Below are 13,891 nucleotides of genomic sequence, written 5' to 3'. Positions count from 1 at the left end.
CCGCAACCCAGAAAAAGTGTGGACGTCGCTCTTCCGGCCACAATCGAGCGTCTGCGGCGAGGCGCGGCTTGCCGGAGGGACGCCGGGGGTCTGCGGAGCCTGTCTACGGTCCGGTGGAGTCATCGGCGAGCGTTCTGCATGGCTGCACATAACCTGCAACTGCAGGTGAGGTGGCTGCCCAGAAACCGGCAACCCCGACCTCCTCCGACCTCGATCGCCACCCAGAAGAGGTTTGGGACACCTCCGGCCTCCCTCCGGCCAGCCCTGTGCCACCTCTGCCGCCTGGAACCTCCTGCTGCGTTGACGTCCGCATTTTAGCAAAAGTGCGGACGTCCGCTTCAGATCCTTGCTCTATATATATATAAATTAAAAAATAAATATTCCTTCAAAACTCTGCGTTTCTGGGACATGAGTTTCCTGTTGGCATTTAGCCAACTACATTACCTTTAGGTAGGACTGCATACGGATTGGTTGGATCGGTTTTGACTCTAAACCGTCTCTATATTAAAGTGAGCGGTTTATGCATTTTGGACAACCGGTCATTAAAAAAAATAATCTTAACCAGCTCCAATCCAATCCAATTATAGATGGTTTGGTTTGGTCGGTTAGACGGTTTTAACCTATATTATTTTATGAAAAAAATTTCTTATAAAATTCAATCTAAATAATAAAAATTATATTTAAAAAGCATAATCTAAATTTTAAATACAATAATCAAATCCAAAACCAATATTCAAAAACCAAAATCTGGAATAGATTCAAAGTGATTGAATTATTTGATGGTTTAGCTATAAATACTAGCTTAATATGGTAGTATTAAAGGTTAGAGAATGAGAAATTGAGATATGTAATACGAGAGGATCAAGTTAATCGTAGCGATTATAATCATTATATATTAGACTTTTAGGCATTTGGGCATTAGATTAGATGTGGAAGTATATCATTTGAGAATAAAGTTATAATTGGATATTTAGAACTTACTTAGAACAACTAGACAAATGAATATATATAAACATATAATATATATATATATTTAAAACTTTTTCTTATTATATTTCAAACATACAGGTCGGTTCGGGTTCCGCGGTTTAAGCAAAAGAGAAACCAAACCAACCTAATTTATAAATGGTTTGGTTCAGTATTGAACCAGTTTTTAATTTTTAAAATTAAAAAACCTTAACCAAACCATATTTAACGGTTGGTTTTGACCGGTTTGGCCGATTTGTACCGTGTTTTGCACACCTCTACCTTTAGGATGCAATTAGCTTCACAGAGGAGAAAGCAATACTTGGGATACTCTATAATGGAACAAATTAATTAAAATTAAACAACACTGGCATTAATTAAGAAAGTGAGTGTTTGAATCCAAGTCGCATTAATTTAACTTGCCATAATTTTTCAGTGAAATTAAGCTTTCAGTATAGCTGAAGATGCAGCAGTGTATATCTCTTCCTCTCCAAAAATCAAGACTAAAAATGCTTGGCCGAAAATCAGGACATGAAAAGAAGGCATCTGAGATGAGTGAAGGGTACATGGACATTAACCTGATAATTTTGGCAATCTAAAGGCACTCATCGATTTGAATCCTTATAGATAGAGAGAATCAATCTTGCATCCCTTAAAAAAATTGATTTGAGATAGTGTCCATATTCCACTCTCTGTGTGCTGTACTTACTAATTAGTGTAGCCACCCTATTGTTAGAACTTAGAAGGCAAAGAAATTGGAGAGAATTTTAGAAGTAGAAGTCCTCGAATCCCATTTGTCAAACCTTATATCATTCCCAGGTCAAACGGACACTTCTTTTCCCCACAATAAACTTACTCCAAATTAGTGACACACTATTGCGAAGTCATTCATTCATCCAATTTTTTTTTTTTGCTAGAGCATCCAATTTGTTCCTGGTAGATATTTTGCTCTGATCAACCCGCTGACAAGAGAGTGGGGCAAAAAAATTAAGGAGGGTGAAATTTGCACACCTAAGGGGGGGTGTATTGTATTTGGATTTGTGTAGACTTTTTTTAAATGACAGACTTTTTGAAAAGTCCACAGACTCTTTAAAATGTTGATAGACTGTTATGGATTTTTTAAAACCATTGATTTTAGCAACAGACTTTTATTGATTCATGAAAATCTATATACTTTATTATGAATGACTTCTACAGATTTCCTAGGATGTACAAAATATAAAAAATAAAAATAAAAACAAAAAAAAATAAAACAAATGCAGCCCAACACACAAAACAAAATAATAACTTGTTGTCTCTTCAATGCTCCAGTATCTTCTAATAGAAATTGACTCAAATAAATGATTGTTAGTCTGTCTAGCGAGTTTGTTCTCATCCCTAATCTCCCAACAACATAAATATACAATATAGATCACTTGATGTTTATGATTAATTATTCTCATCAATTTTGTTTTCGCTGATTAACATATATTGTAGCAATATTTGTCAATGTCTTGATCTATAATCAATCAATTAAAATTCAATTGTTCAACCTTTTTTTGAACCATAATATAAATTCAAATTAATGAGAATAATTAATTAATAAGATAAAATTTAGTATGGTTCAAGGTCTTAGGGTTAGACCACAATATTTGAGTTTTAGGATTTCATAAATCATTTTTATTGCTATTAGGGTTCGAAGTATCACAATTGAAAAAAAAAAAAAAACAAAACAAAAATCACATTCAACAACTACAATGAACATTTTGGGTATCAAAAAAGGTTAATATCATAAAAGATTAGAGAAAAGACAAAAAATTAAGAAAGGGAAATGATGAAGGACAAACTTCTTCGTGCATAGAGAGAAGAACTTTGATAGACTTTTTTTTTTTTTTTGAAGAGGAAACTTTGATAGAGTTTTTGAAATCTTTGGTCTGGAAGCTGGAAATTATTGGAGTTTGGTATGTATAGTTAACACTACAAAGTCCATGATTATCCATGATTTTCTAATTCCATAAGTATGAATGATATTTTGAATACCTCTGTACTTTTATTCATTTTTAAAAGTCCTAATTGAATACCCCTAGATTTTGGTGGAATTCATGAAGTCTTTAAAAATCCTAATTGAATACCTCAAGACTTTCATGGACCGTTAAAAGTCTATATTGAATACACCCAGACTTTTAAATTCCATTGATTTATTTAAAAGTTCCACTAATTCCATATACAATACACCCCCTAAATTTACAAACTACACACCCTTTCATTTATTTAATTTCATCTCCCATCTTTTAGACTTTCTAAAATACCCTCAAAAAGTCAGAGTTTTCTTTTTTTCTTTTTGGGTCCTCTCTCTCTCTGGTAATCAATTGCTTCACACATTGCAGTGACGGCCTTGGAACTCGTCGAAAGCCTATCCTTGCCTTTGCTGCGATTATGTGAAACAACAGCTATACAACCAACTATTGCTCCAACCACAATGATGATTGAAATTCCACCTACTATTGCCTTTCCCTTCTTTTCCATAGTTTACTTTCTTCTCTGTATTGATTTTGAAGAATGTCTAAAGAAAAAGAAGCTGCAGAGCATGGATCTCTCTCTCTCTCTCTCTCTCTCTCTCTCTCTCTCTCACTCTCTCTCACACACCATAAATCGATCCACCTATCATCAAATTAAGAATATACCCAAGTCTTGAAACTCTCTCTGGAATGAAGGTGAAACCATGGAGGGAGTAGTAGTGAAAGAAGAAATTATAGCTTGCACAGTTGGTTCATCGGCTTCATCTTCTTTAAGCTTGTCACCGCGGCCGATGGAGGGGTTACACGAGTTGGGTCTGCAAAAGAGCAATGGAGGATCGGTTCCAGACGACTGAGAAGAAACAGCAACAGATTATGAATTTCCTTGCAAAAGCACTCCAGAACCCCATCTTTTATCCAAAGTTGGTGTTGGTGTTGAAATAGGTCGAAAACGGAGACTAACTGCTATCTCCAGTGCGGAGAACTTGCAAGAATTTTTCTTTTTTGTCTTTTTGGGTCTTCTCTCCCCTCTCCAAAACCACGAAGATGTCAGCGTGAGTTGTTATGAACATGCTAGGAATCACAGAACATGGAAGATCATCATGGCATGCCAACATTGAAATGTGCAGATCTAGATCGGAATGATTATGGTAGACATCATTAGTGTAGCACATGAAAGCAGTACGAGTAAGGGTTTTATATAGCTGTAAAAGTTCTGTAAACATTCTATATAAACATATGCAAATCAGATGAATATACCATCAGACAATTAAGTCTCTCAATCGTGTTATACTTGACTTGGTATCAGAGCAGAGATCCGAAAGGACTTTGTCTCCGTAATTCTTTGTTCAAGACCAGACTGATCTTCGTCTCTTCCGAGACCGATCTTCGCCTGCAATCATTCATCACTGCCTTCCGAGACCAATCATCGATCACTTTCTGTTGTCCAGTTGGCTTCGTCTTCAGCCCAAGACCTCTGCTGATCCTCTCATCAATCCGGTCCGGCATCGTCTATGAATCAACACCGGCGTCGGCTTCTCAATCAATCAATCCGGACCTGCAGATCATCTCTCACCAGACCCAACAATTTACTTTGGGCACCCAAAGTAAAGCTTTGATCTCCAGATCGTTTCCATCCGGATTTGCTCTCCAATGAGCTTCTGCCATAACCTGAGCATCAAACCCATTCTTGGTGATCAGGTCTCCACGAGCCCAGCCCAGATCACCGTCGGCCCCGAGCTTCTGCATCAGACCTGTGAGCAAGGCCACTTCCTGGATGTCACCTCTTGGTGATCAGGTCTCCATGGTGCATTAGACCCGTTCTTGGTGATCACGAGCCCAGCCCAGATCACCGTCTGCCCCGAGCTTCTGCATCAGACCTGATCGAGCTCCTGCATCAGACCTGTGAGCAAGGCTTCATCATCAGGCCGAGCTCCTGCATCAGCGCCGTGAGCCACCGGCGCCGCATCAGCTCCCGAGCTTCTGCATCAGAACTCGAGCTCCTACATCAGTTCCTTCTCCTGATCGCCTCCATCTCTGCTCCAGATCGTGTTCCTTCTCCAACTCGAAAGCAGATCAGATCGGCGTTCTCCTCTCACCGGCACCGCCCTTGAAGAACCCACTGATCTCCTTCGTTTCAGACTCGACCCCAGACTTGGCCTTCAAACTCGGCCTTCAGTTTCCCGTGGACCAGAGCTCCACTTTGTGGAGTTTGTTCTAAGGTTCAGTTTTTTTTTTTTTTTTAACCCGTGCAAAACCAAAAAATATATATATATATTATTGCACGATCTGTTCCGCTGCATACTCTATGATTGTGTGATATTCCTTCTACATTATTGCAATGGGTGGTGATGAAAAAGAAGGTCAGAGTTCTAAAATCAATGAGGTCCAGAAAGTTGAAGTTTCTGTCCGAAGTTCAGACGGTGGTTCTTTTGGGAGTATGAAACTCAATGGTACCAATTTTCGAACGTGGAAGAAGATTATGTGCGTCTATCTTCGTGGCATACACAAGATGGGGCATGTGACTGGAACAACTAAAGCTCCTAGTGATGAGGATGTGGATGCCTATACTAAGTGGGAGGATGATGATGGATCTGTGATGACAATCTTATTCAAAGCCATGACTGATGATGTGCTACAATTGGTGGAAGGGTGTGAGACTGCTGAAGCAATATGGAAGACATTGGAGGATCTATATACAAATGAGTATGATTTTATACAGTTTCATGAATTAATGTGCAAAGCTGCAAGTATGCAACAAGATAGGCAATCAATAGCTGTGTATTTCACCAAGCTGAAGAATGTGTGGGCTGAAATTGATCAGAAGCGTCCTTGTAAGATCAAGAATCAGGAAGATCTTGTGTGGTACCAGAAGGAGAAGGAACTTGAAAGAGTTCATGTATTCTTAAGAGGGCTTGATGATAAGCATAGCAATGCTAAAGGAGAATTGCTCAGAATGACAGACCCTCCTAGTCTAAACAAAGCTTTTACATACATCCGCAAGGATGAGTCTCAGCAGGACAGTATCAAACATGCACAGGTTGAAGTGTCTAGCCTAGCCATTCAAGCAAAATCACCAGCACCATTTCTCCAACAACAGAGATCAGTCCCACTTTATCAGCAAGGACCTCCACCCGGCTTTCCCAATCGCCCTCGTCCACAATGTTCTTATTGCAATGATGTTGGGCATGTTCGAGCGACTTGTTGGAAATTGAACCCGCACCTTAAGCCTAAAAAACAAGGTTATCAGCCTAAGGCGAAAGCAGCTGCTGTTCAATTGGTCCAAGAACCAGATTTCTATAGGGTGGCTGGACAGGATCATCATACAGCAGGTGGGGCTACTCCTACAGCATCTATAGCTGGTCGTGGTAAGATTGGTATGGCTTTAAATGTTTCTAACTTTGTTGGTTCTAATACATGGATTATTGATTCTGGTGCCTCCGATCATATGACTTATGATAAATCGTATTTTACTGAATTGTCCTCCCCTTCAGTGTCCTATGTCACCAATGCCAATGGTGAAGCTTTTCCTGTGTTAGGGTCAGGGTCAGTGCGTATTACTCCCACTTTGAAACTTCATAATGTGTTATATGTGCCTGACTTATCTCATCACTTGATATCTGTCCCATAGTTGAATACTGAGTCTAAATGCTCTGTAACCTTTTATCCTATGTATATGATTTTTCAGGATCTTCTGACCAGGGAGTTAATCGGTCGGGGGTATTTGAGGGGTAGGTTGTTCCATCTGGATCAGACATACGCAGGGGAGAAACCAGGAGCACAGTCCCGCACCGTTTTGATTTCGAATTCTGATAAGCTAAGTGAAATTTGGTTGTGGCATCGCCGGTTAGGGCATCCATCTTTTAGTCTTATGAGAAAAACCATGCCTACTCTGTTTATTGGTGTGGATGAGTCTGCTTTACATTGTGAAACTTGTGTCTTGGCCAAGAGTCATCGTGCTACTTATTCTCCTAGTGTTTCTAATAAAAGTGTTATTCCTTTTGAGTTGATTCATTCTGATGTTTGGGGACCTTCTAGAGATCCCACTGTGTCTGGTATGAGATATTTTGTGTTATTTATTGATGATTGTATGAGATTGTCATGGGTTTCTCTTCTTAAAACCAAAGATGAAGTCTTTCCAACTTTTCAAACTTTTCGTACTCTAGTTCAAACACAATACCATAGCACTATTAAAATCCTTCGTTCTGATAATGGGGGGGGAATATGTTAATCGTGTTTTCCAAGAGTTTTTTGAAACCCATGGGATTGTTCACCAAACAACATGTCCACAAACACCAGAACAAAATGGAGTGTCTGAAAGGAAAAATCGTCATTTACTGGATATGGCTCGTGCCCTTCTCTTTAGTGCTCATATGCCTAAGTATCTTTGGGGCGATGCTATAAATGCTTCCTCCCACCTTATCAATCGTCTTCCATCTAGTGTCATTCAGGGGAGAATTCCATTTGAGGTTCTTGCATCTCATGTCTCCTTACCTTCATTTCATAATCTTCCAGCTCGTGTCTTTGGTTGTGTTGCGTTTGTCCATATTCCTAAAAACCAGCGGTCTAAGTTGGATGCCTGAGCGCTTAAGTGTGTGTTTGTGGGCTACGGAGGTTATCAGAAAGGGTACAAGTGCTATCATCCACCAACCAGGAAATACTATGTCACTATGGATGTTACTTTCTTTGAGGACATGAGTTATTTTTCCCCCTCAGATACACCTCTTCAGGGGGAGAATTCATATTTTGAAGAGCTGTATCATGGAGAGGGGGAGGAATCAGGAAGCAGAGAAGAAGTCGCACAAGCAGGAGATTTTTTGAAGGATCAAGTTGAGACCATCAGCTCATCACCTCCAGAAGCAGAAGCTCCTGCCATCACTTCTACCCCTGACCCACAACTCCCTGGTACTGAAGATCTCCCTGGTACTGAAGATCACCTATTTGAGGTATGTCCATCCACGGGTACTAGCAATAGTGAGTCTAATGTTGAGCAATATGTGTTACCAAATAGGACCACTCGAGGACAATCAGCCAAAAAATATGAACCTACTCTTACTGCCAAATCAAAATACCCAGTAGCTAATTATATGTCCACTAGGAGGTTATCTAAGTCATATGAATCATTTGTGAATCAAATATCTGCTGTATCAGTACCTAACAGAGTGCAGGATGCATTGGGGGATCCAAAGTGGAAGAAGGCAATGGAGGAAGAGATGGAGGCGTTGCAGAAGAACAATAATTGGCAACTTGTGCCGTCACCACAAGGCAAGAAGGCTGTAGGTTGTCGTTGGGTGTTTACTGTGAAACATGATACAGATGGATCAGTGAATCGGTATAAAGCCCGCCTTGTAGCAAAAGAGTTTACTCAGACGTATGGTATTGACTACGATGAAACGTTTGCTCCTGTTGCCAAGATGAATACTATTCGGGTTCTGCTCTCGTTTGCTGCTAGTTTAAACTGGCCACTAAGACAGTTTGATGTCAAGAATGCATTTCTTCATGGAGAGTTAGCCGAGGAAGTGTACATGAGCCTTCCACCTGGGTATGTAGTTGCTTCTCCTGGAGATTTTGTATGCAAATTGAGAAAGTCTCTGTATGGTCTCAAACAATCGCCTCGTGCTTGGTTTGGGAGATTTTCACAATTCATGCGGAAAGTTGGTTACAAACAGAGTAACTCAGATCATACCTTGTTCCTCAAGCATCAACAAGGGAAGGTAATAGCTCTAATTATTTATGTGGATGATATGGTAATCACCGGCAATAATACTGTTGAGATGGATAGACTGCAGAGACAGCTAGCCTCTGAGTTTGAGATGAAGGACTTGGGCGCACTTAAGTACTTCTTAGGAATTGAGGTAGCTAGGGGGAGAGAAGGGATCTACCTGTGCCAGAGAAAGTACGTTCTTGATTTGCTAACAGAAACAGGTTTGTTGGATTGTAGACCTATTGATACTCCTATTGAGCAGAATCATTGTTTAGCTGAGTATCCAGATCAGGTACCTACTGATCGAGCTCGCTATCAGAGGATAGTTGGGCGCTTGATTTATTTAGCTCATACTAGACCAGATGTGGCATATGCAGTGAGTGTGGTGAGTCAGTTCATGCATAACCCAAGTGAGAGTCACATGGATGCTGTTATGAGAATTTTAAAGTACCTGAAGTCAGCTCCAGGAAGGGGAATATTGTTTTCTAAACACAACAACATCCTTGAAGTTTGTGGCTTTACAGATGCAGATTGGGCTGGAAATATTACAGACAGGAGGTCAACATCAGGTTACTTTACCTTTGTGGGAGGTAATTTGGTTACGTGGAAGAGTAAGAAACAAAAAGTTGTGGCAAGATCTAGTGCTGAGGCTGAGTATAGAGGTATGGCTCAAGGAGTGTGTGAACTGCTGTGGCTGGGAAATCTGTTACGTGATTTAGGTTTCAAACTCAAAAGTGCTATGCAGTTGTATTGTGACAACAAGGCAGCCATTGACATATCACAGAACCCAGTACAACATGATCGTACTAAGCATGTGGAGGTTGATCGTCACTTTATAAAGGAAAAGCTAGATGCCAAAATTATTAGCTTTCCTTTTGTTCCAACTGAAGAGCAACTTGCAGATATACTTACCAAAGGAGTTTCCAGGAAGGCGTTTTATGACTCACTAAGCAAGTTGGGCATGGTTGATGTTTATGCGCCAACTTGAGGGGGAGTGTCAGCGTGAGTTGTTATGAACATGCTAGGAATCATAGAACATGGAAGATCATCATGGCATGCCAACATTGAAACGTGCAGATCTAGATCGGAATGATTATGGTAGACATCATTAGTGTAGCACATGAAAGCAGTACGAGTAAGGGTTTTTTATATAGCTGTAAAAGTTCTGTAAACATTCTATATAAACATATGCAAATTAGATGAATATACCATCAGACAATTAAGTCTCTCAATCGTGTTATACTTGACTGAAGAGACCCATTTGCAGAGCATTGGAAGAAATCCAACAGCCATTAAAAGCGTTCTTGCTCAAGTATTACTCATTCTTCAATTTAATTCATGCATTTTCACTATCAACTCAATTCAAAATCCCAAATGCCAAATGCTATGAACCAAATTTGATGATGCAGGACCATCTATTGGGCGCTGCACTTGGAAGCATACTCACCGGAATCTGACGAAGCATACTCAGGACCGGAGATCCAATTTTGGCGTGGAAATCGAGGATCGGAGATATGCAATTCTTCAGATCCCGGGGAATGCTCCAACCGACGGAGATTGAGGTGGACTCGAGTTATGGTGTGTGTGTGTGTGAGAGAGAGAGAGAGGGTGTGTTTTTTAGGTTATTTTAGGAAGTCTAAAAAGATGGGAGATGAAATATTATTAAAAAAATAAAAGGGTGTGCAGTTTGTAAATTTGGGTGTGCAAATTTCACCCCCTAAAATTAAATGTCAAAAAGTTTTGGCTAGCAAAGCTTTATTGAACATCTCCATCTCTCTTAAACCCAAAGCACAATTTCTCCCGTATGCACCAATGCATCCTTTTTTTTTTTAAAATTTTTTTTATCTCCACCCGTTCCTCACCAAAACCTGGTAATTTTGGCAATCTAAGGACACTCATGGTATGAGTGGGTGTTGCGTGAGCCACTGCTTTCACTAAAATCATCTTCCCTACTGCTTTTGAGAGAAATTTGCTATGCCAATTCTCCATGTGGCGATCCAATCTTCTGCTTTATTCCTCCCTCTCATAGTTGCCTCTCATTTGGTACAATTTAATTTAAGTAGATTTATTATGCATGAAACTAAAGGAAAAGAAAAGAAGAAGAAGAAGAAGAAGAAGAAGAAGGAGGATGAGCTATTGACAAAAAAAAATAAAAAAGTTTCACTCCTAATAGTCTAATACCTTTCTTGGGAATAGCTCCCTGTAAAATTAGGCCGTAACTTCTATTTGAGTCTGCCTAGGAACTAAAAGGGCCCAACCCAAGACCGTATGTCCGAGTCTATGTAAAGGCATAGCTACAGCTAAACGAACCCTAAAATCAGAAAAAAGTCCCGCAATCTAGAAAAATTCCCAATTCTCTCTGCGAATCATGGCATGGTCCAAGGGGTTCTTTGCTCTCTATGGCTCCGTTGCGGCAGTCGGGCTTTTAGGCAACGCTGTAATCTGCACAGCTATCAGTCGACACGCGCTAAAAAGATGGATCGCTATGAACGAGCGAGTTCTCATGGGAAGAGGTCGGTTGGAGAAAGATTGATGAGATCAGATCTCAGATCTCTTTTATTTCCTTGTGATTTTTCTTTTCTTTTTTTTTCAGAATCCTTTTTTGAGTCTTTCATCGTTTTGCAATCTTCTTTGATTCTTCTTTTGGTCCGATTAATTTTGTGTTAAAAAGTCCAAGTCTCAATTACATATTCATTTGTTAATCAACTGTTGCTGTTCTCATCTTTTATCTATTCAACCTGTGTCTATTTCCACATTGAGGATTCTTATGTGACATTGACTTCTTTGTCTTTATTTGGTTTTTGATTGATTTGCAGGCGTGGATATCGCTAAGTTTCGCAAATGAACCCGACTACTTCTGGCTTGATGTAATTATAACTACATAAATGTTGTGAGGATATCTCATGGCTTAGTTCCGTTTTGTACCTTAATTTTATGGGAATGCCGTGTAAGACAGTAAACTTGTCTGGATAAGTATCAAAATCTATCTGATGATTGGTTTAATAGGGTGTTTTTTTTATATTTTTTTTACATATGCGAAAGATATTTCCAATCAATATTAATAACTCTTTATATTTTCTTTTGAGGAAAAATGGCTAATTACAACCACATCAACTTGAAAGGTATCAAGATTTTGTTACTTTGATCAATATGATAGCCCGCAATATCTATCTAGTTCATCTTTTTATTTTGATCGATATTTTGACATAATTTAGCATTGAGGAGTGGGTCGAGATTCATATAGAGGTTTGTTAGTATGTGTAACAAGATTTCAGTTGCATGCTTTTAGATTCTTTTGAATAATCTGGGTACTGGGCGAAATGGGCTTCTAAAATGCAGTGATTGCTGAAGAAATGTGTGCATAGAGGTAGATAATTGAGTGTGTCGGATGTTGTTCCTTAGGGGTTGGATACTTGTGTTGGACATTAATTAAGATAGTTGATAAAACATAGAACTGATGGGATGTGCCCGAAGCTATACACTGGGATTTTATCTTATATGTTCAGGGGGGTTACCAGAATTCAATTTTCAATCCCAAACATACAAGTTTGTGCTACTGTTGAGATTCTATTTTCAGCAGGTACGTATACAAACTTATCCTTACCGAGAACAATCTATACAGGACTCTGCATTTTAATGATAGCAAGCTTGGGTATGTCGTTGTATGGATCCATGCTTTTCATGCATGTTCTTTTCCTAGTGTTGGATTTCCTGCACTGAAGGCAGACCTTTGTTAGTTAAACAGATATGTCGTCTACTTTTTGGTTTCTCCAACTGTGCTTTTTATGGGTCTATGATTTTCTTATCTTGTGCATCCATTAGAACTATCCGTGTTTGAGTCTTTAGCTGGATCTGTGAGCCCAGACATCTGGGTATCAGTTTGCATGGAGGGTGAAGGTAGAAGACTCCTTTCCACCTTGGTCATTATAGATGTTAGTTTTGGTTTTGTTGCAGTGTGGGCGTTTGTGTAATTGAAGCTTATTACTATAAATATTTTCAGAGATAAGAGGCAAATTTGGGACCAATTGATCAGGATAATTCATGAAAAAAATAGGACTTTATCCGTTGCTCAATGCAGGGATTTTAATTTGATGATGTCCGTGATGGTTACCAGAATTCAATTTTCAGTCCAAAATATTGAAGGTTCTGTCACTGTTTAAGATTCTATCTTCAGATGTGCTGAACGACCCTATCCTGACATAGAATACATGCGTATTTACATGATAACGGCATTTTAGCAAACTTGGGTAAATCATGTTTCTTTGCTAGAAAAACTTGTGTAAATCATTGTATGGAGTTATAATGCATTTTCTGTTTTCCCACAATGCTTTTTTGGGGATTCTTGCCGTCTACTGTGGTCCATTGGAACAGTATGGATATCTGTTGTATCATACTTAATTAGATGGGCTAAATACTAGTTAGTACCCTGTGGTTTAGGTCCAAAATCAATTCAGTCCCTGGACTTCTAATTTCATCAAAAACACCCCTACACTTTCAATTTTGATCTAATAGGTCTAATTCATTAATATTCTGTTATGGGTTCAAGTTATAGTTGGATTATTTGTTGAAAAACTATTTATTTTTAATAGTAGGACTCACTCCTAAATTGACTATGCAGACCACCTCGACACCACATCATAAAACATAGGCCATATATGAGTCACATTAACAAGTTAAATAACTCAATTGTCGAAAAACTAACAAATTGGACCTATTAGATCAAAATTGAAAGTGCAGGGGTGTTTTTGATGAAATTAGAAGTTCAGGGACTGAATTGATTTTGGCCCTAAACCACAGAGTAGTAATTTGTATTTAGCCCTAATTAGATTGAAACTTACTCAGAACTCTTAAAAGTATATGTCACCGTTGGCTGATTTCCTGCTGTCCTAATACAGATATGATATATTTCATGCAAAAAAAAAAAAAAAGCTACTAGACGGGAAATAAACCGAACAGCAGTGTTCGACGGATGATATAAAATACATCTGACGCAATTTTACAGCAGAAATGCAAGTTTATTGAAACTATTTGAGAAGTGTCGTCAACATTCAAAACTACCAGCATATTAAACTACCAGGGGAACTACAAAATACGGAACTTTACAAGGATATTAAAACAAAATGAAAATTGCAAGCCAAATCGCTTCCAATGCTGCTATGGAATGGTATCAATTATCAAGAACTGCCAATGTTACTAGTGATTATTATTTAAACATCTTGCCTTGGAA

General features: G+C 39.0%; 1 long non-coding RNA gene across 1 annotated transcript; it reads left to right on the top strand.

Annotated features, from left to right (window-relative positions):
* The first annotated feature begins 9,961 nt into the window (after positions 1-9,961).
* Positions 9,962-11,683, top strand: LOC112167713. Its single transcript, XR_002923904.2, has 3 exons — positions 9,962-9,976; positions 10,074-11,177; positions 11,481-11,683. It is a non-coding gene; the product is annotated as an uncharacterized LOC112167713 (long non-coding RNA).
* The last annotated feature ends 2,208 nt before the right edge of the window (positions 11,684-13,891 follow it).

Source organism: Rosa chinensis, chromosome 5 (genome assembly GCF_002994745.2).
Source record: "Rosa chinensis cultivar Old Blush chromosome 5, RchiOBHm-V2, whole genome shotgun sequence".
Taxonomy (NCBI): Eukaryota; Viridiplantae; Streptophyta; class Magnoliopsida; order Rosales; family Rosaceae; genus Rosa; species Rosa chinensis.
This window is presented reverse-complemented; position numbering and strand designations above follow the sequence as displayed.